We start from the raw sequence: 6,000 nt of genomic DNA, 5'->3' as shown, positions 1-6,000 counted from the left end.
CTCCTTTGGGACTTGGACACCACATAGACAGTCAGGAGGCAAGGTTATCCCAGAAGACTTCTGATGAAGAAGGCCTGGCATGATCCCAACAGAAGTCCTGTCCTCACTCAGCTCCAACAGATCAACTTAACTGACAGGAAAAAGAAGAGCAAGCTTCCTTCTCAGGAGTACAGTTCAGAGAGGGGAGGGGAGATGGACAAACACAGCCTCAGCCAGGTGACCTCAGTCACCGTCAACAGCGGTAAATCATGCTGACCGCACATGCCCTTATTTTTATATGATGTGGTGGAAAGGGCATTTTATGTCTGTGGTCTTCCTCCCAAAAACCACAGCCCTGGTCTAGTCTTGAGAGAAATATCCAATGAGCCCAGCAGTGAGACTGACCACAAAATGCCTGATCAGTGGTCTTCAGGGTGTCCAGGTCAGCAAAAATAAGGAATATCTGAGAAACTGTCAGAGACCAAAATCTACTAAGACGCCATAAGGACTCAATGTGGTATGTCCTCCTCAGGGTCCTGGAACAGGAAAAAAGACATTAGGAGCAACTAAGGAATAGTTTATGTATAAAGTATGGGCTTTAGTAACAGAAAGCCAACATTCATTTATTAACTGTGGCAAATGCACCGTACAAAGGTTATGATTTTCATGAGAGTGAAAACGAGGTAAGAGGCACATGGGACTTTTTCCAGTATCTTCATCAGTTCAGTCACTCAGTCATGTCCGACTCTTTGCGATCCCATGGACCGCAGCACAACAGGCCTCCCTGTCCATCACCAGCTCCTGAAATTCACCCAAACTCATGTCCACTGAGTCAGTGATGCCATCCAACCATCTCATCCTCTGTCATCCCCTTCCCTTCCTGCCCTCAGTCTTTCCCAGCATCAGGGTCTTTTCCAATGAGTCATCTCTTCCCATCAGGTGGCCAAAGTATTGGAGTTTCAGCTTCAACACCAGTCCTTCCAATGAACACTCAGGACTGATTTCCTTTAGGATGGATTGGATGGATCTCCTTGCAGCCCAAGGGACTCTCAAGAGTCTTCTCCAACACCAAATTTCAAAAGTATCAATTCTTTCGCACTCAGCTTTCATTATAGTCCAACTCTCACATCCATACATGACTATTGGAAAAACCATAGCCTTGACTAGATGGATCTTTGTTGGCAAAGTAATGTTTCTGCTTTTCAATATGCTGTCTAGGTTGGTCATAACTTTCCTTCCAAGGAGTAAGTGTCTTTTAATTTCATGGCTGCAGTTACCATCTGCAGTGATTTTGGAGCCCCCCAAAATAAAGTTTGACACTGTCTCCAGTGTTTCCCCATGTATTTGCCAAGAAGTGATGGGAGTGGATGCCATGGTCTTATTTTTCTGAATTTTGAGCTTTAAGTCATCTTTTTCACTCTCCTCTTTCACTTTCATCAAGAGGCTCTTTAGTTCTTCTTCACTTTCTGCCGTAAGGGTGATAGTTTTTCTTTAAATCGAAAATATTTCTAACAGTTAACATTTGTTAAAACAAAACAGTAAGACTTGAGAGGATTCAGCCACTATGGAGAGCAGTATGGAGGGCCCTTGAAGACCTAAAGATGGAGCTATGTGATCCTGCAATCCCACTCTTGGGCACATATCTGGAGAAACCATAATTGGAAAAGATACTTGCGTCCCAGTGTTCACGGCAGCACTATTCACAATAGCAAGACTTGGAAGCAATCTAAATGTCTATCAACAGACGAATGGATAAAGAAGATATGGTACACATGTGCAATGGAATACTACTCAGCCGTGAAAAAGAAGGAAATAATGCCATCTGCAGCAACATGGGTGGACCTAGAGATGATCATACTAAATGAAGTCAGAAAGAGAAAGACAAATACCACATGAGATCACTTACATGTGGAATCTAAAAAAAAATGATACAAATGAACCTATTTACAAACAGAAAGAGACTCAGATGTGGAAAAACAAATATGCAGTTAACAAAGGGGGAGGGAGGTGAATCTCCCAACATGCTTGGGAAATGTGGGCTCCCCAGGTGCAGGGGACTTCCCTATGACATCGTGGTAGTCCCAATCACCTTTGCCACTGATGGTGTAATGGTAGAGATGGTACACATTCTGGTCAGCAATATGAGAAAAGTGGTTTGGAGGGTTGTTTGCTCACATTGTCTAATGGGGACAGGGTTTCAGTTTTGCAAAATGAAGTATGTCCTGGAGACTGGCTGCACAACACTGTAAGTATCCTTAGCGCTACTGTACATTAAAGATGGTTAAGATGGTAAATTTTATACTGTGTGTTTTACCACAATTAATCCTTTAAAATATATATATATTGAGGGCGTCCCCTTGGTGTTCCAGTGGTTAAGAATCCACACTTTCAGTGCAGGGGGGCTGGTTCCATCCCTAATCAGGGAACTAAATACCACAGGCCACAGAGCATGGCTGAAAAATTTTTTTTAATTAAACTATGTATATAGAGAGAGTCTTCCAATATATAAACACAGTGTATCTATTTGTTCTGGTAGTCTTTCATTTCTCACAGTAATGTTTTGTAGTTTTCAATGACCACATCTTACAATATTTTGTTGCATTTATTGCTAGGCACTTCATGTTTTTGACATCACTGTAAACGGGATCATTTAAAGGCAGTTTTACTACTTTTTCTTAATTTGTATTTCTTCCTTCCTTCCTTTTTCTCTTCCCTCCCTACTTTTCTCCCTTCCTTCCTCTTTTGATGATGTTGAGCTCAGATGGAGAGACAGACATCCTTGCCGTGTTCCCAGTGTTTGAGAGAAAATGTTCAGTCTTTCTCCATGAAGTATGTTGCTAACTCTAGGATTTTCATAGATGAGCAGACTGAGGAAGTTCCCCTATATTCCTAGTTTACTTAGAGTATTTCTTATTAGTGGGTGTTAGGTTTTGTCGAATCCTTTTCCTTGCATGTACTGAGATTACCTGGTGTGTTATTATTGTTCAGTCGCTCAGCTGTGTCCACCTCTTTGCTACCCCATGGACTCAGTCAGGCTTCCCTGTCCTTCACTATCTCCCGGAGTTTGCTCAAGCTCATGTCCATTGAGTCAATAATGCCATTCAACCATCTCTCACCCCTTCTCCTGTCCTCAGTCTTTCCCAGCATCAGGGTCTTTTCCAATGAGTCAGCTGTTCACATCAGGTAGCTAAAGTATTGGAGCTTCAGCTTCAGCATCAGTCCTTCCAGTGAATATTCAGCGTTGATTTCCTTTAGGATTATCTGGTGGTTATGTGTATTCTGTTAATATGGTGAGGTATCTTGATAATTTTTATATGTTAAGCCATCCTTAGAGCCCCAGCATGAAACCCACTTGAATTTGATGCCCTGTCCTCTTCATATCTTAATGTATTTGATTGGCCAACATGCGCTAAGGATTTCTTCCTCTATGTTCGCAAAATATATTTGCAAGTGGCTTTCCTTTCTTGTAATGTCATTTTCTAGATTTGATATCTGGGCGATATATTATAAAATTAAGAAGTGTTCACTTCTCCGGTTCCTGTAAGATTGATAGAAAGAATCTGGGCAGAATCCAGCCATCCAAAACTCTCTGAGCCTGAAATTTTCTTTATCGAGAGACTTAACCTCAGATTCAAATATTTAATAAGTATAAGCCTATACATATTTTCTATTGCTTCTTGAATCATATTGGTTTGTTTCTTTCAAGTAATTTGTCCATTTAATCTAAGGTGCTAAATTCATTGTTATAAAATTGCTCGTAATATCTCATTATTCTTTCAGTACATGTATGATGTGTATAAGGACCCGCTCTTATTCCTGGTATTTGTGATCTGTGTCTTTTTTTCTTAACCACTCTAATAATCACAGAAAACAGCTTCTGCTGGTACTGATTTTCTCTATTGTTTGGTTGATTCCTAATGTATTAATATGTGATCTGCCCTTGTTTTTCCCTTTCTTCTACTTCGGGTTTCATTTGCTCTTTTCTAGCCTATATAATGCCTCTAAATACTATTTAAACTGTCTTCTGCATTTACCTATACATTTTTCATTTCTGATGTTTTTCTCTCCTGTTAAGATTCAAGTTCCTAGTATGATTTTACTTCATCCTAAGGAATTTCTTTTAACATTTCTTACAATATAAGCTGGGGAAATGTCTTTGAAGATCGTTTGTCTGAAAATGGCTTTCTTGCCTTTATTGTTGAAGACTATTTTCACTTGTTATAAACTTCTGTGTTCTCACTTTTCTTTCATCAATTTAAAGGTGTCTTTCCATTGTTTTCTGGCTTTTACTGGCTCTGAGAAGGATGGGACACTTCTAATTTTATTCTTATGTACATAATGTCTTCACCCCTCTGGGCTGCATTTAAAATTTTCTCTTCATCCTTAGCTAGCTAGCTATACTGTGCTCTGTCATGTCCGACTCTTTGCAACCCCACGGACTGTAGCCCGCCAAGTTCCTCTGTCCATGGGATTTCCCAGGCAAGAACACTAGAGTGAGTTACCGTGTCCTCCTCCAGGGGATCTTCATGACCCAGGGACTGAACCCACGTCTCCTGTGTCTCCTGCACTGGCAGGCGGATTCTTTACCACTCACACCCGCTTCATCCTTGGTTTTCAGTAATTTGAGTGTGATGTTCCTTAGCATTTTTTTCCATGTTTTTTTCTGCTTAGTGTTTATTGAACTTCTTAGATTATAGGTTTATAGTTTTCATAAATTCTGAAAAATTGTGACCATTATTTAAAATTTTTTTCCTGCCCTTTTTCCCCTCAAATGACATGTTAAATCATTTTATATTTTCCTACATGGCACTAAAGCACTGTTCATTTTTGTTCAGCACTTTTTTTCCTCTCTGTGCTTCAGTTTGGAGTTTCTGTTGCTGTGTCTTTGATTTCACTAACCTTTTCCCTCTGCAGTGTTAAATCTGCTATTAATCCCTTCAAGTGAGTTTTCTCTTTCCAGGTATTGCACTTTTCAACTCTAGAAGTTATACGATATGCATCCTTCTGATTAAGTCCTTGTAGGTCTAACCCATGGGAGATGGTAGGTCTCACACTGATGGTTTCCCCTTCCTCTGGAAGCTCGCTCTGTGCTACCCATGGTCCAGCATCTTCGAGCCATTGCTTCAAAACTCTTGTATCCTTTTCTTTCTCTTTCTTTTCTTTTTTAAAAAATATTTATTTATTTGGCTGCATAGTTGCAGCATGTGGGATTTAGTTCCCTGACCAGGGATTGAACCTGGGTCCCCTCCATTAGGAGTGCAGAGTCTTAGCCACTGGACCACTAGGGAAGTCCTTGTCCCCTTTTCTAGTTCTCCATGGCAGGAGGAAGAAGAAGAAAGTGAAGAAGAACTAAAGAGCCTCTTGATGAAAGGGAAAGAGGAGAGTAAAAAAGTTGGCTTAAAGCTCAGCATTCAGAAAACTAAGATCATGGCATCCAGTCCCATCACTTCATGACAAATAGATGGGGAAATGATGGAAACAGTGACAGACTTAATTTTCCTGGGCTCCCAAATCACCGCAGATGGTGATTGAAGTCATGAAATTAAAAGACTCTTGCTCCTTGGAAGAAAAGCTATGACCAACCTAGACAGCATACTAAAAACCAGAGACATTACTTTGCCAACAAAGGTCTGTCTAGTCAAAGCTATGGCTTTTCCAGTAGTCATGTATGGATGTGAGAGTTGGACTCTACAGAAAGCTGAGTGCCAAAGAACTGATACTTTTGAACTGTGGTGTTGGAGAAGACTCTTGAGAATCCCTTGGACTTCAAGGAGATCAAACCAATCCATCCTAAAGGAAATCAGTCCTGAGTGTTCATTGGAAGGACTGACGCTGAAGCTGAAACTCCAATACTCTGGCCACCTGATGTGAAGAACTGACTCATTGGAAAAGACCCTGATGCTGGGAAAGATTGAGAGCAGGAGAAGGGGATGACAGAGGATGAGATGGTGGGATGGCATCACAGACTCGATGGACGTGAGTTTGAGCAAGCTCCGGGAGTTGGTGATGGACAGGGATGAC

General features: G+C 40.9%; 1 non-coding gene across 1 annotated transcript; it reads right to left on the bottom strand.

The window, feature by feature from the left end:
• Positions 1-5,194: 5,194 nt before the first annotated feature.
• TRNAR-CCU (transfer RNA arginine (anticodon CCU)) lies at positions 5,195-5,267 on the bottom strand. The gene has a single exon. It is a non-coding gene; the product is annotated as a tRNA-Arg (tRNA).
• Between the last annotated feature and the right edge of the window lie 733 nt (positions 5,268-6,000).

Source organism: Ovis aries, chromosome 10 (assembly GCF_016772045.2).
Source record: "Ovis aries strain OAR_USU_Benz2616 breed Rambouillet chromosome 10, ARS-UI_Ramb_v3.0, whole genome shotgun sequence".
Lineage (NCBI taxonomy): Eukaryota > Metazoa > Chordata > Mammalia > Artiodactyla > Bovidae > Ovis > Ovis aries.
The sequence above is the reverse complement of the archived record's forward strand: the minus strand, read 5'-3'. Positions and strand labels throughout refer to the sequence as shown.